This window comes from Setaria viridis, chromosome 8, assembly GCF_005286985.2.
Source record: "Setaria viridis chromosome 8, Setaria_viridis_v4.0, whole genome shotgun sequence".
Taxonomy (NCBI): Eukaryota; Viridiplantae; Streptophyta; class Magnoliopsida; order Poales; family Poaceae; genus Setaria; species Setaria viridis.
The window spans coordinates 14,972,799-14,998,544 of NC_048270.2; positions in this window are offsets into that span (position 1 = coordinate 14,972,799).

The window sequence follows — 25,746 nt, forward strand, 5'->3', positions numbered from 1 at the left end:
TGAAAACCTTATCCTTCTTCTCCGTTTAACTTTTTTGAAGGAGATCACCTTTTTAATCTTTCTTTCCTCAGCCTCGCCGCCTTAGCCCCGGACTTGAGCGCGCCATCGAGACTATACACTCTGATGAACCATTGTCGTCGGAGGATAAGGATTTGATCAGCGATCATCGTGACGAACTTCGAGAACATGTCTCTGCTGACGCCCGTCGGGTCTTGGACTTTTTGGACGGCAACACCTGCCGGCGACCTCAAGCCGACAGAAGCCATCTGCTCCCTGCAAGAATCGCCCTTGAAGATGCGGTGGCGGGAACGTCGCGCCCGGCCATGGACCGGAGCCACCCTCTCCCCCGTCAAGTCGAAGCGGAGGCTTCGATGAAAGAGACCGAAGAAGAGTACATCCGTCGTATGATAGAGTTAGGTCGGGCTGAGAGAGAGCGTAAGAAAAAGGATGGTGAGGCTTCAACGAAAGAGATGGACGAGGAGTATATCCGTCTTATGATAGGATTAGGCCAGGCTGAGAGAGAGCGTAAGAAGAAGAATGGTTAGTTATTATTTTTTTGTTCTAAGGGTGACTTGTATCTTGTCGGCCGTGTAACCCACCGTCCGTACCGAATAAATACATCGGCCGATTTGGACGATTGCATGTTTTTCTAGACGAACTATTTTGTATCGGCCGTGTACCGTTGTCTTGTGGTCAATCCTTTATGCTTCGACCCATATACTAGGGTAGTATCTTTTCAGGTACCTTCCATTTAGAGCCCTAGTAAACTCTTCTCCCTCGATTGTTTCTAAAATATAAGCATTTCCTGGAGCACATCTGCCGATTTTATACGGCCCTTCCCACGTAGGGGACCATTTTCCGAATTTAGGATCTTTCGACCCAATCGGCAATACTAACTTCCAAACCAGGTCCCCTGGGGAAAATTGTTTGACTTTGACCTTCTTATCATACTACCTGGCTACTTTCTTCTTGTTTTCCTCGATGCTTATCAAAGCTCTCAATCGCTGGCCAGCCAAGTCATCAAGTTCCCTTTTCATGAGTGACAAGTAGTCATCGGCCGTTAGCTGGTCTTGGAGCGAAATGCGCCTTGACCCCGCCCTTGATTCCCATGGTAGTACTGCATCGTGACCGTACACCAATTGATAAGGGGATAACTTGGTGGCCCCATGACAAGCCATCCTGTACGCCCATAGGGCTTTGGTTAAACATAGGTGCCATTTCTTCGGCTGCTCCTCTATTTTCCTTTTGATTAACTTAATTATCCCTTTGTTGGAAGATTCGGCCTGGCCATTGGCTTGGGCGTAGTACGGAGAGGAGTTTAACAATTTGATCCCCATATCGGCTGTAAATTCATCGAATTCCCCCGATGTGAACATTGTTCCCTGATCGGTTGTAATAGTCTGGGGGATGCCGAATCGGTAGACGATATGATCCCTTACGAAGTCGGCCATGATAGTCGATGTTACAGCTCTTAACGGAATTGCTTCCACCCATTTGGTAAAGTAATCGGTAGCCACCAGAATAAATTTGTGCCATTTGCTTGATGGTGGGTAAATTTGGCCGATAAGGTCTATTCCCCATCCTCTAAACGGCCACGGTTTGATAATGGGATTCATGGCCGATGCGGGTGCACGTTGGACATTCCCAAATTTCTGACAATCCTGGCATCCCTTATAATATTTGAAACAATCTTCGAGGATCGTTGGCCAGTAATACCCATTATTCCTGATCATCTATTTCATCTTATGGGCCGATTGGTGGGCTCCACATACCCCTTCATGGATTTCTCCCATTAGAGTCTTAGCCTCCTCTGTTCCCAGACATTTGAGTAGGACGCTGTCAATCGTTCGGTAGAACAGGTCGTCTTCAAGCAGTACGTGTTTAGTAGCATGGAAACGCACTCGTCGATCCACTTTCTTAGACGGATCTTTCAAGTAATCGGCAATTTCTTTTCGCCAGTCATCGGCTGCAAGTTCCAGAGCCATAGCGCCTAGAATTGGCCGATATCCAGACGCAAGCTGGGCGAGTTTGTTGGCATCTTCGTTGTGATCTCTTGGGATGTGCTCGATTACTGCCGATTTGAACTCTTTTAAAAGCTGCAGGCAATCTTCATAATAAATTCTTAATACATCGTCCTTACATTTGGACCTCCCGGTTAATTGATCCACAATAAGCATGGAATCTCCGAGACTTCAATAGAATCGGCCTTGACCTCTCTTAGTAGTTGTAAGCCCTTCAATACAGCCCGGTACTCCGCTTGATTTTTGGTGACGGTGGCTTCTATCGGCAGAGAAAAATCATAGCTTGCCCCCCGAGGCGATATGAGGACGATGCCGATTCCTGATCCAACCCCACATGACGATCCATCAAAGTATAAAGTCCAAGGCACCGGTTCTACGAAGGTAGTCTCTGGTCCGCAGTGTTGGGCGACGAAATCGGCCATGACCTGACCCTTAACGGCTTTTGCCGATTCATACTGCAGGTCAAACTCTGACAAAGCTAAGATCCATTTGCCGATTCGTCCTTTCAAGATCGGCAGCGATAGCATGTATTTTACTACGTCGTCTGTGCATACGACCACGCATTCTGCCGACAGTAAATAGTGCCTGAGTTTGGTGCATGAGAAGTAAAGACATAGGCACAAACGCTCCACCGGAGGATATCTTGTTTCAGCGTCCAGAAGTCTTCTACTGATATAATAAATCACTCGTTCCTTTCCTTCGAATTCCTGGACTAGAGCCGACCCAATAGCCTTTTCATCGGTTGATAAGTATAATTTAAATGGCTTACCAGTTTGAGGAGGAACCAATACCGGTGGTGAGACCAAGTACTGCTTGATATCTTCCAATGCTTTGCGTTGCTCCTCCTCCCATATGAACTCCTGGTCAGGCTTCAACTTCAACAGTGGTGTGAACGCCTGAATCCGCCCAGATAGATTAGATATGAATCTTCTTATGAAATTCACCTTGCCGATTAAAGACTGCAATTCAGTTTTATTCTGCGGGGCCACGACTTTGTTGATAGCCGCTATGGTCTTCCGATTGATTTCTATTCCCCGCTCGTGCACCATGAATCCTAAGAACTGTCCGGCGGACACGCCGAAGGCACATTTATTGGGGTTCATCTTCAGCCCATGTTTCTTGGTGCACTCTAGCACTCTTCGCAACTCGGCCAGATGCTCTTCGTGTCCTTTGGACTTAACGACATCATCGATGTAGATTTCTACCAGAATGCCGATGAGTTTGTGAAATATGTAATTCATGGCTCTCTGATACGTGGCGCCGGCGTTCTTCAAGCCAAAATTCATCACTACCCACTCGAATAAACCAAGGTGGCCCGGGCACCTGAAGGCCGTTTTGGGTATGTCTTCTTCGGCCATAAGTATTTGATTGTATCCAGCGTTTCCGTCCATGAAACTAATAATCTTGTGTCCCGCGGCAGCGTCTATCAGCACATCGGCCGTCGGCATGGGGTACCCGTCCATCGGTGTGGCCTGATTAAGATTCCTAAAATCCACGCATACGCGTAACTTTCCGTTCTTTTTGTACACTGGTACAATGTTGGAGATCCATTCGGCATAACGGCATTGCCGAATAAATTTCACTTCGATTAGCCGAGTTATTTCGGCTTTTATGTCTGGTAGAATTTTAGGATTGCAGCGCCGTGCAGGCTGTTGGTACGGCCGATACCCTGGTTTTATGGGTAGCCGATGTTCAACAATAGATCGATCTAAACCGGGCATCTCATGATACTCCCAAGCAAAACAATCCTTAAATTCTCTTAACAAGTTTGTCAATTTACATTTGTATTCTGGATCTAAATTTGCACTAATATAAGTCGGCCTTGGTTTGGTACCATCGCCTAAGTCTATCATCTCTAATGAATCGGCCGACGTGAACCCGTGCCCTAGCTTCCCATCTTCTCGGGCGAACTGATCCATTTATTCTGAGTCTTCGGAGCGACTGCTCGGATCGGCTGTAGGCCAAAATCGGACACCTTCAGGAAATCGGTATCCCATACTCTGCCGGATATGCACTTGACGGTTTCGCAGCTCCACTGCTGCGTGTCAGCTGCCGCGATGCTGTATGCGGAATCGGCGTTGACTACCTCCATTGTACAAGACATTGATGCATTGTTGATGGGATGCAACAATTTGCGTGTATCCAGTCCCGACCGAGTAGCATGTTGTAGGATCCCTTGCCATTAATAATAAAGAAGGTAGTGGGAAGGGTCTTACTGCCGATGGTGAGGTCGACGCAGAGGGCGCCGCGAGCGGGAGACACGTTGCCTTCGAAGTCTTTGAGCATCATGTCTATCTTGGTCAAGTCATCATCGCTCTTCCCAAGCTTCCGGAGCACGACATATGGCATGATATTGACTGCAGCTCCTCCGTCTACCATTAATCTGGTGAGGGGGCGGCCGTTGACATGCCCTTTGAGGAACAATGCTTTCAGGTGTTGTCGTTTGTCGTCCTCGGGTTTCTCGAACGTGGCTATCATTGGCTCCAAAGCCAACTGTGCCATCTGTTCTTCTATCGCCGACATATCCTGTCGATCGGCAGGAGTCATAAATTCCATCGGCAGTATGAAAACCATGCCGATATCGGCTGCCGATTCGTCACCCGCCGATTCGTCGCCCCCTCTATCGTTTCTTTTGGGGCGCCATACCCGAGGCCTGCCTTCCTTCTTGTCCGTCGTGCTCTGTTGTTCCTCTTCCTGCTGTTCCCACTGGCGGAGACGTTGGATCCTTCGTTTTTGAGATTTGGTCAATCCGTCAGGACACCACCTGGGGTTTATTGGTTTGGTTCCTGATTTGGCGCGTTCCCACTCTGGTTCGCGTCCTAAAGGGTTTTCGTCTGTCACCTGAGCGTCGGCCATCTCTTCAAGCCGACTGTGAACGTTGGCCCTGTTTTCTGGCCGGTCGTGTCGATCAAACCTGCCCCCCGGTCTGTCACGGCGTCTGTCTTCTGACCGGTCATATCGGTCACTTCTGCCCCCCAGCCGATCACGCACGGGAGGGCGCTGGTCGTCTTGGTCGCGCCAGTTCCTGCTGATCAGTTCTGGTCTTTCGTCTCTGGAGCGGGACCTGTTGAACGGCCGATTGCCACGATACGGGCCGTTGCATTCTGGGCAATTATCGGCTGAAGGTAGTCTGAGGTTGCTTTCCCAACAGTGGATGAAGAACGGGCACCTCCAGTGATCTTCGTGCCGCCGCATCGCTTCTTCCCGGGATCTTGAGCGTTCATGTTGACGCTGATATTTCTGGAGCAGGAACTGGGAAGTAATGCGTGGCTCTTCTGATTCGCCATCGTCGTCCTCCATCCGCCGCTTCCCCTTGACGTCCTCAGGCGTTGCTTGATTTCTGGGGTCTACGACACCACTCTTTTTAGCCGATTCGGACGTCAGCACCTTTGTTTGGAGTGAGTTCTTCCCCGTATCAACCATGTTGGTGGGGAAGGGGTGCTGGTCGATCTTCATCGGCTTGGCTGATTTTGTTGGCACTTCAAATTTAAGCCTGACCTGCTCAATGGCCGACTGTATCTGCTGCCTGAAGATTTTGCACTCATTAGTATTATGGGACGTAGCGTTGTGCCACTTGCAATATTTCATCTTTTTTAGTTGTTCGGCAGAAGGTATTGTATGATATGGCGAGAGCTTGATCTGTCCTTCCTGGAGGAGAAGGTCGAACATTTTATCGGCCTTCGTCGTGTCAAAACCGAACGCTTCTGGCTCCTTTTTGCCGAACGGGCATGATATTGGCTTCTTTTTCCCTTGACCCACTCCGCAAGACCGACCTCAACGTCTTCTTCGGCCTCCAACTCTTCCAGGAACGCCACCTTCTTCTGGGAGTTCCTCCGTGGATCGAAAGAACGTACCTCCTGTCCAGACAATCGGTGGACGATTTGGCTTAAACTCTCGAACTCCTGTGAGGCGTATTTTTCTTTGATGTGGGGCAGGAGACCTTGAAAGGCTATATCAGCCAGCTGCGCGTCATTTAGAGCCAAAGAGTAGCATTTGTTCCTGATTTCCCGAAACCTCTGTACATGCGAGGATATCGGCTCGTCGCTTCTCTGCTTGAGGCTGGTCAAATCGGATAGCTTCATCTCATGTACCCCGGCGTAGAAGTATTTATGAAACTATCTTTCCAAATCGGCCCATGTAATAATCGAGTTCGGCAGTAATGTCGTGAACCACTGGAAGGCCGACCCGAACAAGGATGATGAGAATAGCCGCACCCGTAGAGCATCTTGTGCAGCCGCTTCTCCGCATTGGATGATAAATCTATTCACGTGCTCCACGGTTGAAGTGTCATCCATCCCCGAGAACTTGGTGAAGTCAGGAACTTTATACCGATGGGGAAACGGTAGTACATCGTATGTAGACGGGTATGGTGTCCTATAGGATTAAGTTTGTACCTTCGGCTTCAAGCCGAATTGTTCCTGAATCACTTCTGCAATACGTGCCGACCAATCCGGCTGTTGCTGGTGAACCGTCGGCTGAGGTATTGGCACGTGCTGGTATACCGGAGGTGGAATAGCCTGATGCTGAGTGAAAGCAGGTGGCATCTGAGTGAAAGCCGGCTGTGCATTCAGGGTCGGCTGTTTGATTGAGCCACTCGTTTCATCATATAGTATGAGCTCTGCTGTTTTGCTCATTTCTGGTGCAACAGGCTGGTACGGCGGCATGGTTGGTCGAGTGGCCGCTTGGAAAGATGCCTGGAATTGGGGACTTCCCTGACCGGCCGATTGATCCTGAACGGCCGTAGCTGATGGTGCCCCCCAAGGCGATGGGCTGACTGGAGGGAACGGCGCAGAGGACAGCTGGACGGGGTGTGGCTGAAAGTGTTGTGTGCCACCATACCCCATAGGAACCGAAGATGATGAAGCGCCTGAACCCCCAACAGGAAATTGGATCGGCTGAGAAACCAAATTCAAATAAACCTTGTTCGGTGGAATCGGCTGGGTATAAGCCGGTCCCTTGTATCCTTGAGGTACCCCGTTAGCGAAGGAGCTGACGACGACATTGTACACCGTATTTGCGAGCTCCGGGGATTGATCAATGAAGGCGTGATAAACGGACTGTTGGACCATCTCGGCCATCTTGTCCGAGTCCTCGGAGATCATGATCTGGCGGGGAGTTGGAAACGGAGATTTTTTGATGGTTTCCCCGCTTCTGGAGCGATGGAAGGACTGCAGGCATGCCTTCCGGTAGAGTGCTGTCTGCTTCTCTAGCTCTTCCTTCTGGTCGTCCTTGAGATCTGCTTCCATCACTTCGATGACATTATCTTCGGAGATTTCAGCAGCTTTCGACATGGCGGCGGTTGTATTGGTCCCACTGGGTGTGCCAAAAGTGTGTTGGCGCTAGAAATCGGTCAACCGAATCCCTAGCGTCTGACACACGACCCGGGAGAATCTGCTTAACTCCTGTTCGGGTGATTGCCCTGGTGCGGTTCGCGCGGCGTGCCAGCCAATCTGACCTGTTGATTGGCAAGGAAGAATACGTGTCAGATCCGGAAGTCGCGATCGGCTAAATTTCCGATCTCGAGAGAGCTTATCAGCGAATCAGCCGATTTGCCGTAATAAAGAAATCGGTTATAAAGCAACCGATCACTGTAGCCGTGTAGACAAAAAACTACTGGAGTAATCGACACAATGCAATAGTAACAACACTAGGAATAGATCTAATCAGCTATATGTGAAATAAGTGAATTTAATAGCAGAATATAAAGAAAGCCGAAACCGCCAATTCCTAGCTGCATAACTGGTGATAAAACTAGAAAAACAGGTAAAACCTATGATTCTAGTAAATATCGATAACTAGTGAATAAATCTAAACGAAACGACAGCGATGCGCCCGAAGTTAAAGCTTAGAATTTACTCGGTAAACGGAACTTACAAGATTGGCTGGAGGTCAAGTTGATGCAGCCCCGCCTGTTGGGATACGAGGTAGGCTACACTAGCGCAATTCAAAAAAATCCTACCGCGTATAACCAGGAAAACTGCCGTATAAGGATCACGGGATTACAACTCGACGCACTACTGGTGCGGAAGATGTAGATATGCGTCGATGCAGTGAAGACGATCACGTAGTCGTACGTAGTCGATCAACGTAGTCGTACGTAGTCAATCACGTCCAGCAGCTCCTCAGCAGCTCGTCCACGTGCAGCAAGATCGCCTCCGGTGCCGCGGCTCGTCCTCGGCTCATCGTGGCTCGTCGTGGCTCGTCGGCGGCTCGTCCAAGTGCTGCAGGTGCAACACCTCCAAGGTATCCACACGTGCAGGGAGGAAGCGTCGCAAGCCGGACTGCTAGATCCACGAGTTGCAACAGGCGAGGGCGTGGGAGGCGCGGCAGGTGTGTTTCGCCAAAAAGTGTAAACCCTAGGGCGCCCCCACCCCTCTATTTATAGAGGTTCCTAACGAGCCTCTGGATCCGAGGCCCATTAATACTTCTAAACCTAATCCAACTCGGATCTGATCCGAATTGGGCTTCCAGCCCCTTAAGTGTGTGACCCTATGGGTTCGAATACGTATAGACATGGCCCGAGTACTCCTACTCGGCCCAATAGTCAGCAGCGGCCTCTAGCAAGACGTGCCAACTCCTATACGCACACGAAGATCACATCAGACGAACCATCACAACATAATATACATGCTATTCCCTTTGCCTCACGATATTTGGTCTAGCTTCAAGCCGATCGCTCTTTCTCGATCCTGTGATTCGGAATCCCTTTGTAGGTTAACTCTTAACCGTACGTAGCATGGCCATGCATTTTCGGATCCGATCACTCGAGGGGGCCAGAGATATCACTCTCAATCAGAGAGGGGCAAAAATCCCATCTTGATTGACCATGTCTCATAGCATGCTTCTTGACAAACCCGAAAACTACCTTTATAACTACCCTGTTACGGCGTAGCGTTTGATAGTCCCTAAGTAGGTCGATCCACATCTAGAATACATGCGACAATCTCAGGTCTAAGGACAAAGCGTATATGTTGTTTAAAGAGAGAACTACTTCTCGTGTTGAGTCAGTCCTAGCACATGTCTCCACATGTCTCCACATTATTAGTTCAACATCTCCATGTCCATGACTTGTGAAACATAGTCATCAACTAATACATGTGCTAGTCTAATATTCATGTGTGTCCTCACATGAACTCCGACTAGGGACAACTTTAGAATAACCATACAAGTAAAGAGTTTCACATACAATTCACATAATTGCAAATCAATTCAAGTAGTCTTCAATGGATATTCAATGAACACAACATACAAATCATGGATACAAATGGAATATCATCATCTCTATGATTGCCTCTAGGGCATACCTCCAACAGTCTCCCACTTGCACTAGAGTCAATCTAGAAGGTACCTAATACCCATAGCTCTTACATGCGCATCATGCTTAGCCTGCGGGAGTGGTTTTGTCAACGGATCAGAAATGTTCAGATCCGTGTGTATTTTGCATATCTTGATCTCACACCGGTTAACGAAGTCTCGAATGAGATGAAATCGCCGCATTACGTGTTTGTTCTACTGGTGGTTCCTTGGCTCCTTTGCTTGCGCAATTGCCCCATTGTTATCACAGTAGAGATTTAATGGGCTGGACGCATTCGGGAACACACCAAGCTCAATGAGGAAATTCTTTATCCAAACACCTTCCTTCGCAGCTTCCGAAGCCGTGATGTACTCGACTTCTGTCGTAGAATCGGCCACCGTCTCCTGCTTGGAACTCTTCCAACTAACAGCACCACCATTTAGCGTGAACACAAATCCTGATTGTGACTTTGAATCATCTCTGTCGGTTTGGAAACTAGCATCGGTGTAACCTGTTACAACGAGCTCCTCCTCACCTCCATAGACGAGGAACATATCTTTAGTCCTTCTCAAGTACTTAAGAATGTTTTTCACCGCTGTCCAGTGACTCTCACCTGGATCAGATTGGTGTCTGCTTGTCATACTTAGCGCATATGAAACATCTGGGCGAGTACTTAGCATTGCATACATGATAGATCCAATAGCCGAGGCATATGGCACTCTACTCATGCGATCCCGCTCATCAGCAGTCGAAGGACACTGAGTCTTGCTGAGATGTATGCCATGTGACATAGGCAAGAACCCTTTCTTTGCCTCTTCCATGCTAAACCGCTTCAACACTTTGTCAATGTAAGTATCTTGGCTTAAACCTATAAGCCTTCTCGATCTATCTCTATAGATCTTAATGCCAAGAATATATGCCACTTCCCCTAAGTCCTTCATTGAAAAACTATTTTTCAGTGAAGTCTTTACGGACTCAAGCATAGGAATGTTATTTCCAATCAGTAATATGTCATCCACATATAAGATTAGAAATACTACAGAGCTCCCACTAACTTTCTTGTAAACACAAGACTCTTCTTTGTTCTTGGTGAAGTCAAACCCTTTGACCACTTCATCAAAACGAATGTTCCAACTCTTAGATGCTTGCTTCAATCCATAAATGGATCTCTGAAGCTTGCATACCTTTCCAGCATTTTTCGGATCGACAAAACCCTCGGGCTGTATCATATACACGTCCCCAGTTAGGTTTCCATTCAGGAAAGCTGTCTTGACATCCATCTGCCATATCTCATAATCGAAATATGCAGCTATAGCTAGAATAATCCGAATGGACTTAAGCATCACTACAGGCGAGAAGGTCTCGTCGTAGTCAACTCCTTGAACTTGTCGAAAACCTTTTGCGACAAGTTGTGCTTTATAGATGTGAACATTTCCATCCATGTCCTTTTTCTTCTTATAGATCCACTTGCACTCTATGGCTTTAACACCATCAGGCATGTCAACCAAGTTCCAAACTTGATTGTCTCCCATGGACTCTATTTCGGATTGCATGGCATTCTGCCATTTTTCGGAGTCTGGGTCCGTCATTGCTTCTGCATATGTCGCAGGCTCATCATTGTCCAATAATAATATTTCCCGCATTTCGCGGAGCCTTGCCGACCTTCGTGGTTGTGGCGGTGCTTCTCTTGCCATGGGTATCTCAACTTGTTCTGCTACGTTAGCATCACTCATTGATTCTTGCCCGATCGGCTCATCTTGAACTTCTTCAAGATGCACTGTCTTTCCACTCTTTTCTCCTTTGAGAAACTCTTTCTCTAGGAAAACCCCGTTCCGAGCGACAAACACTTTGCCTTCTGATCGGTTGTAGAAATAATATCCCAAAGTTTCCTTTGGATATCCCACGAAAATGCACTTATCCGACTTGGGTGTGATCTTGTCCGAAGTCTCTTGACAAACACTTCACATCCCCAAATCTTTAGAAAAGACAAACTAGGAACCTTTCCAGTCCATATCTCATATGGTGTCTTAACTACGGATTTAGATGGTACCCTATTAAGTGTGAAAGCTGCTGTTTCTACAGCGTATCCCCAAAATGACAACGGTAGGTCCGACTGGCTCATCATTGATTGAACCATGTCTAAGAAAGTTCGATTACGTCGCTCGGACACACCGTTTCTCTGAGGTGTTCCAGGCGGCGTAAGTTGTGGAACAATTCCGCAACTCTTTAGATGATTGCTAAACTCGTGGCTCAAATACTCGCCTCCACGATCAGATCGTAAGGCCTTAATTTTCTTGCCACGCTGATTTTCAACTTCATTATGAAATTCCTTGAACTTTTCAAAGGTTTCAGACTTGTGCCTCATCAAGTAGACATAGCCATATCTACTAAAATCATCAGTGAAAGTTATGAAGTATTGGAATCCTCCTCTAGCCGTCGTGCTCATTGGTCTGCATACATCACTATGTACGAGTTCCAACAAGTCTACTACTCTCTCAGGAAATCCTGTGAAAGGCGTCTTGATCATCTTGCCTAGCAAGCAAGCCTCACATGTCTCGTATGATTCAAAATCAAACGAAGTTAGAAGTCCATCATAATGGAGCTTCTTCATGCGCTTTTCACTTATATGACCCAAACGACAATGCCACAAGTAGGTAGGACTCAAATCATTAGGCCGAGGCCTTTTAGCACTTACATTACAGACAGGTGAACCATCAAGATTTAAAACAAATAATCCATTCACAATGGGTGCAAAAGCCATAAACATATTATTCTTAGAGATCACACAACCATTGTTTTCACTCGCAAATGAATAACCATCCTTCATCAAGCATGAAGGAGACAAAATGTTTCGACTTAAACTAGGAACAAAATAACAATTATTCAACTCCATAATAAATCCTGACGGGAGGTGGAGTTGCATCGTCCCGACGGTCAACGCAGCAACTCTTGCATTATTGCCCACGCGGAAATCAACTTCTCCTCTTTCCACGCTTCTACTTCTTATCATTCACTGCATCGAATATCAAATATGAGCAACCGATCCGGTATCAAATACCCAAGAATTAATAATTGTATCAGCGAGAAATATGTTGTCTATAACATTAACAACAAGCGTACCTGAGGTAGAAGTACTCTTACTTCCACCATTCTTCAACGAAGCTAGGTACTGCTTGCAATTTCTCTTCCAGTGACCAAGTTCATGACAGTAAAAGCACTCTTTGTCTGGAGCAGGTCCAGGTCCAGCTTTAACATTGGGCGCTGGGTTTGGCTTGGACGTTCCAGCCTTGCCCTTCTTCTTCCAAGAATTGCCCTTCTTCTTAAAGCTAGGCTTGTTCTGTATAGCCATCACATGGCTGGTACTAGCGCTTTTCTTGATGTCTACCTCTGTTGTCTTGAGCATACCACACAGTTCATTCAAACCCTTCTCCGTCCCATGCATATGGTAGTTCGAGATGAAGTTCCCATAGCTAGGCGGAAGAGATGAAAGAATGAAGTCAGTGGCCAACTCTTTGCCCATCGGGAAGCCCAGCTTCTCCAATCGCTGAGTGTAACCAACCATCTTGATTACATGTGGTCCTACTGCTGCGCCTTCTGCTAACTTGCACTCCAGAAAGGCTTTGGACACATTGAACCTTTCGGTCCTAGCCTGTGTCTGGAACATGTCCTTGAGCGCCACGATCATATCGTGTGCCTCATGATTTGTTTCGAACTGCATCTGCAGCTCGGGTTCCATGCAAGCAAGCATAAGGCAGCTTACCTCAAGATTAGCATCAAATGCCTTCTTGTAAGCAGCCTTAACGGCAGCAGATGCATCATCAATAGGTACTGGTGGTAGTGGGGTGTCTAGAACATCTTCCTTTTTATCGGCCCTGAGAACAATTCTCAGGTTACGGATCCAATCCGAGTAGTTTGTTCCATTCAACTTGTCCTTCTCAAGGACCGAACGCAAAGCAAACGATGTGGTGGTGTTGCTAGGTGCCATTTAATCTACAACAAAAGTAATGCAAAATACACTAAGACAAATGTATCCATGATAGAGCAAATTACATTAAACTATTTTAACAGAATCTACTCCCACTAAAATCAATATCCCTCTATTGAAACTTAGTGATTCAGGATCCACAACTAACAAGTCCACTAGTGAGCTTTAGCATCACCGCTAGCAAACGAGGTAGATCGGTAAGCAACTTTTGCTAATCATATCACATATGACTCCTGTTGTTGGGTGACATCTCTATGTCTCGGCGCCCAACCTTTATGCCCCAAGGTCCTTAACCGTTAAGATAACCTCGTTAAGCAAACCAACCCTTATGCGTGTAAGTGTCCGACACAAACCCGTCTAGTCAAGGAAAACTAGTGGCACCCTAATTTCATAGACCCACCACTAATTGTACAAGACATGGGACGGTGCAAGTTTTAGTTGGGAGGGCATACTAACTTAAACTTTGTGAGGGATCATTCTACTTCTAACATCACAGCATGCAGAAAGTAAAACATAAACAGAATAGCATTCACACAGTTGTGACACAGTATGGCCCATTTTCATATGGTGATCTCCATCTCCATAGAACCTGTTCACCATGGTGATCTCCATCTCCATGTTCCATGTGCGCCATCCTCCTAGTGATGAGTCCTCCAAGAACTAGAGCATGCTATTACGCCTAATAGCTAGTAAAGAATCTAGTAATGAAGATTACATAGTTACTTGGGTCATCACAGATTGGTACGCAGACCATTAAATACAATAAAGTGACAACACATATGGCTCCTGCCGTGTTGCTGTACGCGCGACACGCAGGTCACGAATGAGTTACACACATGCATCACATACACAAGGAGGCCATACTGATCACAAGATACATACATACATCCTGCAAAACAGAGTTAGGCGCCCTAACGTTCCAAACTTCAGAGGCCCGAAACTCCATCTTCCAAGCCGAATTTGGGAAATCTAATTTTGCCGAAAATGACAATGCATTGAATTTCATGTGTAACTTTTTCTATAGATCAATTTTCATATAAAATTTGCCCCGATCCGAGATCGTATCGAAAAGTTACGGCTGATTTACTGAAGCATATGCATACGGCAAAAATCCCGACCCCGGCAGTAGATCTCATCTACTATTGCACATCTAATGCGCCTGGCGTATGACCCTGGATTTCGATTCGACCAATCATATTAATCTTCGCTCACTGCAACTGGATTTACGTGTATCACTTAACTCCGATGGCGGAAACCGACCGGTAGGAGTAAGTCGTTACACTACCATTGCAGCAAGAGCATGAAAACAGGACATAGATCTAACGAAAAACTCGCATATCTCCATATGCACACATCCCGAATCCAAAACTAAGCAGCTATGGCTCTGATACCACTGTTGGGATACGAGGTAGGCTACACTAGCGCAATTCAAAAAAATTCTACCGCGTATAACCAGGAAGAACTGCCGTATAAGGATCACGGGATTACCACTCGACGCACTACTGGTGCGGAAGATGTAGATATGCGTCGATGCAGTGAAGACGATCACGTAGTCGTACGTAGTCGATCAACGTAGTCGTACGTAGTCGATCACATCCAGCAGCTCCTCAGCAGCTCGTCCACGTGCAGCAAGATCGCCTCCGGTGCCGTGGCTCATCGTTGGCTCGTTGGTGGCTCGTCGGCGGCTCGTCCAAGTGCTGCAGGTGCAACACCTCCAAGGTATCCACACGTGCAGGGAGGAAGCGTCGCAAGCCGGACTGCTAGATCCGCGAGTTGCAACAGGCGAGGGCGTGGGAGGCGCGGCAGGTGTGTTTCACCAAAAAGTGTAAACCCTAGGGCGCCCCCACCCCTCTATTTATAGAGGTTCCTGACGGGCCTCTGGATCCGAGGCCCATTAGTACTTCTAAACCTAATCCAACTCGGATATGATCCGAATTGGGCTTCCAGCCCCTTAAGTGTGTGACCCTATGGGTTCGGATACGTATAGACATGGCCCGAGTACTCCTACTCGGCCCAATAGTCGGCAGCGGCCTCTAGCAAGACGTGCCAACTCCTATACGCACACGAAGATCACATTAGACGAACCATCACAACATAATATACATGCTATTCCCTTTGCCTCACGATATTTGGTCTAGCTTCAAGCGGACCGCTCTTTCTCGATCCTGTGATTCGGAATCCCTTTGTAGGTTAACTCTTAACCGTACGTAGCATGGCCATGCATTTTCGGATCCGATCACTCGAGGGGCCCAGAGATATCACTCTCAATCAAAGAGGGGCAAATCCCATCTTGATTGACCATGTCTCGTAGCATGCTTCTTGACAAACTCGAAAACTACCTTTATAACTACCCTGTTACGACGTAGCGTTTGATAGTCCCTATGTAGGTCGATCCACATCTAGAATACATGCGATAATCTCAAGTCTAAGGACAAAGCGTATATGTTGTTTAAAAAGAGAACTACTTCTCGTGTTGGGTCAGTCCTAGCACATGTCTCCACATGTGTCCACATTATTAGTTCAACATCTCCATGTCCATGACTTGTGAAACATAGTCATCAACTAATACATGTGCTAGTCTAATATTCATGTGTGTCCTCACATGAACTCCGACTAGGGACAACTTTAGAATAACCATACAAGTAAAGAGTTTCACATACAATTCACATAATTGCAAATCAATTCAAGTAGCCTTTAATGGATATTCAATGAACACAACATACAAATCATGGATACAAATGGAATATCATCATCTCTATGATTGCCTCTAGGGCATACCTCCAACACCGCCAACCCGTACGAACTCGTGAAAAAGGAGAAAGTATTTGGCGAAGTCGCCTGCTTGAAAGTAAGTACGAGGAAATAGTAGTTTGTTGTATTGATTTGTTGATGATTGCAGATTTACAAAGGTAGCTATTTATAGCCCCGTACAGATGACTCCTTAGCTGACTAGAACTCTATCCCTAATTCAAATAGAAAATGAATATTTACAAGTACGATTCGTACTAGGTTGGTTATTATACGCTTCACGGGCTGATCTCCCCTTCATCCTCCTATTCCTTTCCAAGCCCATATCGGCCCAATTACTTCAACCTCCTAATCGACCGATTCCTCATCGGCAAAGGGTAACCGATCGGGAACCTGGTGTGTCCGATCGGAACCCCAAGGGTTAAGCGAGGCAGAAGTCATCGGCCGATCCCGTACTGTAGCATTTGGCCGATCCTGAACTGTAGCGCCAACCAACCGATCTCCAACTGTATTTTCCCATTTCCTCTTTTCCTGGCGCCGATTTCACTGGTGACGAAATCTGGTGTCAACACACATGAATTCTAGTAGATCAAGACAGGAGAAGTCATAATCACAAATGAGTTCTTTTCATCTATCTGACTAGTTCTATTTTTACCTGATCAACTACGTCGTCCTGCACCGTAGTCTCCATGTAGAATGTGCATGCGTCTTATTATCTTTCCGGAGTAATCCATGCCATGTCACTAGGCCTAGGACCTTGGTCCGTCAAGCTTTGAAAGCACTTTTAATGTTGAATTCTATTTAAATTGTTGATCTATATAATTTTTTTTATATTTATGATCAAAGTTAAAAAGACTTTAAAAGACAGGAATTCTAAGCAACATATATTTTGAACCGGAGGATGAGTTTTGGGGCTGGTTTTCATCGCCCATTAGATTTTTGTGAGCCCTACTGCAAAGCATGTGTGTCAAGATTAAATGGGGGAATACTGGATAAGCTTATTTTTCTTGTCTTCCGGAGCCTATACTTAACGAGAAAGAAAGTAGAAAGAAAGTAAGTACCATTTATCCTGAGTATAGTTCAATTGATATATGTCCTAAATTAAGCCATTTTAGTTTTGACCATCAATCGTCAAAGAATTACGTCGATTGACAACATAAAGCTCATGAAAAATGCTTTCATAATATATAATATTCTTTACTTGAGATGACACATTTTATATATATTAGTCAAAGTGCTAATATTTTTTTGAAAATGGAAATACATCCAGCCTCTCCGATAAACACACATAGTCAAGTTGTTAAAGAGTCTTCAGCTCAATAGCTGATTATTAAAAGAATAAATAAAATAAATAAAAGGAGGAAGAGCACATAAAAAGAGAATAACTATAAGCAATGTCTAATATTGCTTATACATCCACTCTTGACGAAAAATGTCTAAAGCCTCCATTGCTCTACTCGCCAAACGGACGGTCTCACTTATGTCCTCACACCAACTGAGAATGCCGAAACACCAAATGGATCTCCACGACGACACCTTCATGAAGAATATGACACCAATAGCGCCATCATCGTCGACCCGAGTATTGGACTAGATTTATACACGGAGAATCGAAATGGGGAGGTGCAAATAAGTCACCTCTAAGGAGGTAGCGGCACTCGCAAGCGTCACCGCCAAGGCTTTCACCCCGATCTCCACTACGCCATGCCAACAATAGCCTAAGCAAAAAAGTACGAAAGGTACCTCACCGAGCTACTAATGGTGCCGAGCACACCTGTGACCGCAAGCCATCATTAACGAGAGCCAGCCGCCGCCGTGAATCACGCCCACCACGTTAGGGTAGGGGGCTGGTCGTGGCAAGGCCTAGATGCGTGTGTCGTGTCATGGCTGACACTACACCAAGTCCACCATGCTACCACCCTGTTGCACATCTAATGAGGTCTTACCATGCTGCCACCATGTCGCACGTCTGATAAGGTCTGATTGGAAGGGCGTCTATTGTGGATCCGGGCACAAGGTTGCTCGATCCCACGCGTGTACTGGTAGGAACGGCGTAACCTCATGTAGATTCGAAAGGAAACATGTACCGGATCTGGTCTCAAATATACCAGATTAGATCCCCGTAGACTCATCACCAAGAGCACCACTGCAAATCCAGGGCCGCAGATGAACTCGGGAACGAAGTAGAGAAAGTCTCGCCGTTGCCGTCCTTGCAGACAAGCGGGCTTCCGCCAGCTTACTAGGGTGGCGGCAAGGGGGAGGGATGCAGGAGGAGGACACTGCGGCGCGGCTGTTCGGGCGTTGCCTGAGTCGCCCGACAAAGTACTGGACAATGAAGAGCAATAAAGTAAATATTTTTTAAATTACTTGTATTGAAGGTTCATTTCGTAAAGAAAAGGATTTGGGCGCTGGTCCACTGTTCGAACTGCTGCAGAGCCCTGAGGCGGAGCTGTAGCCACTTGTCATGGTTAAAATACGCCAGCACACAATACAACAAGCAGTGAATGTTATAGCTGGTTAGGGTTCCTCGGTCCATTTGGGTCGAGTCCCAAACTTCGAGGTGAAATATTGTTCTGGCTTCTACAGTCAAACGGTGCACTCAGCCAATGCAGATCAAACAAAAAAGAAAAAAAAAGGAAGGAAGAAGAAAAGAACAAAAAGACTCTGCACGCTCTAAGCAACACATAATCTGAGACATAATATACAGCTCAAACCACCTATCAACCTTACGTTCCAACTATATAGAGAAAAAACTTGATGCGGCTACAAATATTCTTATGTACCACGAAGTGAGCTGGTCAAAGTCCAAAAAAAAACTATGTTGTCCTCCTGCAAAACAAGTCCACACTACGCCAGATTTGATTTGTGTTGGCACAAGCAATTTAGCATGCTGACGGACGTGATTGGTACCCACCAGCACAAAGTTTCGTTGGGCCGGCGGGGAAGCACCCACCAGCACAGAAGACACCGTGCTGGTGGGCGACCTAAGCACCTTATGTTGCCCGCCAGCACAGACCTCGCCTATTATCGATCATACATCTATGAGCCCACTGGAAGGTTTGGACAGTCCTACAATACGGGACTGTACACCGAGACGTGTCATATATGGAGACTACGGTGCAGGACGGCGTGGTCTACGTGGAGCATAAGAACTAGTCAAGGATTAGGAAACTACTCGTAGCAATTAGAGTAGGACTCTCTAGTTGAATCCGACTAGTATTCTTGGAAACAACCGACCTATAAATCTACCCCCGGCAATATAAGGCAAGGCAGGGACCCCCTCCAAACAAGTTCAATCAATACAACACAACCAACATACAGAACGTAGGGTATTATACGACATAAGCGGTCCGAACCTGTCTAAATTGTGTGTTCGAGTTCACCATCGAGTTTCTGATCTCGGCGAGCCCCACGCATAAAACACTACCTCGAGTACCCCCTCGGTAGGTTGTTGGGTCTAAACACCGACAGCTAGCACGCCAGGTAGGGGATTTCATCGAGAATACACTAGAGAACTCGATGGCTCAAGTCATCATCAAGCCCATTGTCACGTTCAAAGTGGGTGCGACATTCATCTTTGGCTCCTGGGTTTGCATCGCAGATGGCACTGGAAACTTCCAGCGCCACATTGTGCTGGCCCCGAATAAGAAGCAGTACGATATCAACCTTCATCGCTAAGATTGGGAGGATTTTGTCGAAAAATTCAATGAAATTTTTGACCTATTCCAAGACTCGCGGGACGAGTCTGAGTACCACTCAACTTCTCCCACCAGTCGGATTGGTTCCCACGAGCTGACGCTTAAGCCATTGTGCGAATCGGTCTACAAAACAAGTCGATTCCTGTTTGGACTTCGAAACTCGGGTGTTGTCTACCAAGACACCCTGTCCAGGTCACAATCTTACTCAAATTTGATCAAGGACCTCGATTACTACTTGGATCCGGATGAGTAGACTCCTTTATCTGGTTCGCAACAGGGCCTGGTAATCACGTCTACCCCACAAGGCAGATTTGTCTACTGGCCCAACATGAAGCCACCTATTCTCGCCAAGGATGACGAGTCACGACTTGTAACCTACCTCGACACCCTCCCATACCAGGAGGGAATCCCTCTGTCGCCTATCTACGAAGAAGACGGCCCCACAGAGATCATCACATCAAGTTTGGATAGTTTCTCTCATGGAGCGAGAACTCCTCGCCATCGTTGCTACACAAGAAGGTGACGGTAAAGAGCCACCACATAGGAATCCGCGACATGAACGTCAGCCCGATGATGTGTCGCAAGATGAACTCACCGCGAACGTAGAAGGAAAAGAAACGGAAGCTCAAGGAACCCGACAGCGAGCATGAAATGCTGCAAGAGCAGATCATCGCCGCCGCCTCGCATATGATCTACCCATCATGAACTTGGACCACGCGTTTGAAGTAGTTCAATCGTGTCACCATCACACTCCTCTCGCCACCATCGCATCCATTGACCTGATTACTCATGCAATGCCACAAACAAAGTACACCAGGCAACTGGCTCATTTGGCGAAGCATGCATACGAGCAACTTGACCAATAGAACCCGATACACTCAGTTTGATGCACCTCATGCTATCATGGTAGTGTTGACGCTGAGAATCGGCCGATAACTCGGCATCGGACACACGACCCGGGAGAATCTGCTTAGCTCCTGTTTAGGTTATCTTCCTGATACGGTTCGTACGGCGTGCCAGTCAATCTAACCTGTTGATTGACAAGGAAAGAAAAATGTTAAATTCCAGGGTTTCGATCGGCTAAGGTTCCGATCTATTTTGAAGGATGTACCAGCGAATCGGCCGAATTATCGTGGAGGTGACCGGCTATAGAGTAGTCGATGATCATGTAGCAATTGTAAAAGAAACTGCTAGAGTAACCTAAACAATGCTACAAAAGCAACACTTGAAACAGATCTAATCGGCTGTATGATAATAAATAAAGAATATTGATAAAAAGCCGACAAGTCGTGTCTCAAGCTGGATAACTGGTGATGAAACTAAAACAACAGGTAAAACCTATAATTCTAGTTAATATCAATAACCGGTGAATAAATCTAAATGAAACAACAGCGATGCATCCGAAGTTAAAGCTTAGATATTACTCAATAAGCGGAACTTACAAATTGGCCGGAGGTCGTATTGATGCAGCCCTGCCAACTCGTACGAACTCGGGAAAAGAAAAGGATTTGGCGAAGTCGCCGACTTGAAAGTAAAGTGCGAGGAAAAAGTAGATTTGTATTGTTGGTTGATGTGTTGTTTTACAAGCCTTACAAGGCACCTATTTATACCTTGTTACAACTGATTTTGCACCTATTTAAATTGTCGGAGTGAAACATATCTTTTGCTCTGAAATTTTCTCAACTCTGACTCTTCCCCCCAAAGAGAGCGCAACAGTAAATGCGGCAAAACTCCTTTTCGCTCGGTAGTCTTCTCTTTGATGATTGCGATTTTTGAATAGAGCACCCGCAAGCAACCGTTCTTCTCTACATTTGTGCAGACGGCATGGTAAAAATTCCGCCTTTACCTTTCTCTCGAACCGTCCTTTAAATACTCGCATCCTCCGCTGCTTCTTGTTCCCGAACTCAAAAGCTTTCTTTTCCGGCGAACCATCTTCCGACACACTCCGGCGCCATAGTGCTGGGCTACGAAGTCGGCCATTACTTGACCTTTGACGACCTTGGCCAGTTCGTACCTCAGGTCAAATTCTGAGAGGGCCAGAATCCACTTCCCAATTCTCCCTTTCAAAATCGGCAGTGATAACATATACTTGACGACATCATATTTGCATACGACTATGCATTCTGCCGATAACAGGTAGTGCTTGAGCTTGGTACAAGAAAAATATAGGCAAAGGCACAGCCGTTCCACTGGAGGGTATGTAGTTTCAGCGTCCAAGATGTTATGATACGAGGTAGGCTACGCTAGCGCAAATCAAAATTTCTACCGCGTATAACCAGGAAGAACTGCCGTATAAGGATCACGGGATTACCACTCGACGCACTACTGGTGCGGAAGATGTAGATATGCGTCGGTGCAGTGAAGACGATCACGTAGTCGTACGTAGTCGAACAACGTAGTCGTACGTAGTCGATCACGTCCAGCGGCTCCTCAGCAGCTCGTCCACGTGCACAGCAAGATCGCCTCCGGTGCCGCGGCTCGTCGTCGGCTCGTCGTGGCTCGTCGGCGGCTCGTCGATGGCTCGTCCAAGTGCTGCAGGCGCAACACCTCCAAGGTATCCACACGTGCAGGGAGGAAGCGTCGCAAGCCGGATTGCTAGATCCGCGAGTTGCAACAGGCGAGGGCGTGGGAGGCGCGGCAAGTGTGTTCAGCCAAAAGGTGTAAACCCTAGGGCGCCCCCACCCCTCTATTTATAGAGGTTCCTGATGGGCCTCTGGATCCGAGGCCCATTAGCACTCCTAAACCTAATCCAACTCGGATCAGATCCGAATTGGGCTTCCAGCCCCTTAAGTGTGTGACCCTATGGGTTCGGATACGTATAGACATGGCCCGAGTACTCCTACTCGGCCCAATAGTCGGTAGCGGCCTCTAGCAAGACGTGCCAACTCCTATACGCATACGAAGATCGTATCAGACGAACCATCACAACATAATATACATGTTATTCCCTTTGCCTCACGATATTTGGTCTAGCTACAAGCCGACCGCTCTTTCTCGATCCTGTGATCCGGAATCCCTTTGTAGGTTAACTCTTAACCGTACGTAGCATGGCCATGCATTTTCGGATCCGATCACTCGAGGGGCCCAGAGATATCACTCTCAATCAGAGAGGGGCAAATCCCATCTTGATTGACCATGTCTCATAGCATGCTTCTTGACAAACCCGAAAGCTACCTTTATAACTACCCTGTTACGGCGTAGCGTTTGATAGCCCCTAAGTAGGTCAATCCACATCTAGAATACATGCGACAATCTCAGGTCTAAGGACAAAGCGTATATGTTGTTTAAAGAGAGAACTACTTCTCGTGTTGGGTCAGTCCTAACACATGTCTCCACATGTGTCCACATTATTAGTTCAACATCTCCATGTCCATGACTTGTGAAACATAGTCATCAACTAATACATGTGCTAGTCTAATATTCATGTGTGTCCTCACATGAACTCCGACTAGGGACAACTTTAGAATAACCATACAAGTAAAGAGTTTCACATACAATTCACATAATTGCAAATCAATTCAAGTAGCCTTTAATGGATATTCAATGAACACAATATACAAATCATGGATACAAATGGAATATCATCATCTCTATGATTGCCTCTAGGGCATACCTCCAACACAAGAGTCTCCTGCTGACATAATAAATCATCCTTTCTTTCCCCTCAAACTCTTGGACCAGCACCGAGCCGATAGCTCGCTCATCGGCTGATAAATACAGTCTGAAAGGCTTATCAGCCTATAGATGGACCAACACCGGAGGGGAAACCAGGTACTGTTTGATGTCATCTAATGATTTTTGTTATTCCTCACCCCAGACAAACTCTTGGTCGGGTTTTAATTTCAGCAATGGGGTGAAAGCTTGAATGCGCCCAGACAAGTTTGATACGAATCTCCAGATGAAGTTGACCTTGCCGATTAAGGACTGTAGCTCAGTCTTGTCTTGTGGGGCTACAAACTTGTTGATGGCGGCTATAATCTTCTGGTTGATCTCGATGCTGCGCTCGTGGACCATGAAGCCCAGAAATTGACCAGCCAAAACATCGAAAGCGCACTTGTTTGGATTCATTTTCAACCCATGCCACCTTGTGCACTCCAATACCTTGCGCAAATTGGCCAAATGCTTTTGATGCCCCTTTGACTTGACGACGACATCATCAATACCAGGACACCAATAAGCTTATGGAATATATAATTCATGGCCTGTTGTTATGTAGCTCCAGCATTCTTCAAACCGAAAGTCATGACTACCCACTCGAACAAGCCAAGATGACCAGGGCATCTTGTCGGGCATACACCCCAGGTCCACGAGTAGGCCTTGGACGGCCCACCAAGGGACGTACTCGGACAAGATTAGAACAAAGATGGGCGTATCCTACTCGGACTAGTCAAGTATGTTTATGAAAAACTACTCGGGCCGTTACCGAGTAGAACTCCGTAATAGTACCCGACTAGGACTCAGACTTGTAACCCTGCCCTCCCGTGCATATAAGGGCGGGCAGGGACCCCCCCCTCAAAACACAGACATCATATCATCATACATCAATACAAACCAACACACAGGACGTAGGGTATTACGTGATCTAGCGGCCCGAACCTGTCTAAATCGTGTTCCTTGCGTCACCATTTATTCCTTGATTCTCGACGACCCTTACCACATAAAAGACCACCTAGGGTACCCCCTAGGCGGGTTGCCGGTCTAAAACACCGACAGCTGGCGCGCCAGGTAGGGGAGCTCGTCGAGTTTCTTAGCGCGAACTCAATGGCAAAGGTCATCATCAAGCCCATTTTCTTCATCGAAAGCGGCGCCACCTTCGTTTTCGGATCCTGGCTTTGCTTCGCCGAAGGCCCGGGATCGTTCCGGCGCCAGATCGTTGACGTTCAAGAGAAGAAACCAGAAGATCTGATCAGAAAAAACCAAGATTTCAAAGTCGATGAGATCGAGTTCGACTACGCATCGGATTCGACTTCGCCTCGGACTACACCAACCCTCAGCCGACCCCAGAACTCAGGGTCGGACTCGCTTCGGACTCGTCGATCCCAGTCAGCGTCTGAGTCGGTTTCGACTTCAAAGCGGTTCCCGCACGGACTCCACAATGCAACCAAAGTCCACCAATGTTTTCTTGCTCGAACCTGAGTTGAACTCGGGCATGACGAAGAGGTCGACTTCGACTCATCCTATTCACTAGAGATACCATTATCCGGTCCAGCCCAAGGATTGGTAATAACTTCAACATCGCAAGGCAGATTCGTCCACTGACTGGGATTGCGACCACCTCTTCTCGACCGTGCAACGCGGCAACGGACTAATCGCACAACTCGCGGAGCAAACTTACAAGCTACTCGACAAAGAATCACCAATCCCGTCTGTTCCTCGTATCACATCTCATCAAGAAGGTAGTAGGGGAGCTGCAGACAAAAACACCACCCCACGAAATGATGATGCAGTCAACCAACCTCGGCAGCACAGCCAAGGCCAAAGCAAGCATAAAGCTCCTGCTCGACATAAGGATGTTGGTGAGGTCAGCTGCACCAACTTGGTTAGAAGCATCCGCCCTACTCGGAAGATCCACGAAATGTCCAACTTCAGTGATTTGCGAGAAATTCTCAACAATAGGCGCGAATGAGAAGTCGACAGCTACAACCATTTTTCTGCTTTCACAAACCGGGTAATGAAAACAAAATTACCCGATCAGTTCAAGCCAACCGGAATCACCAAGTACGACGGCAAGCAAGACCCAATTCAATGGCTATGTTGTTACTCGCTAGCCGTACAAGCAGCCGGGGGCAATAACGACACCAAAGTTATCCATTTCCCCATATGCATGGAACCCGCACCATTGACCTTACTCGAGTCACTCAAACCCAAGTCCATTGATTCTTGGGCAGGCTTGACAAAGGCTTTCACCAACAACTTCGCCGGCTCCATGGCTAGACTAGGCAACAAGATCGACTTAAGACAAATTAAGCAAAAAGAAGGCGAGACCTTACGTGACTATCT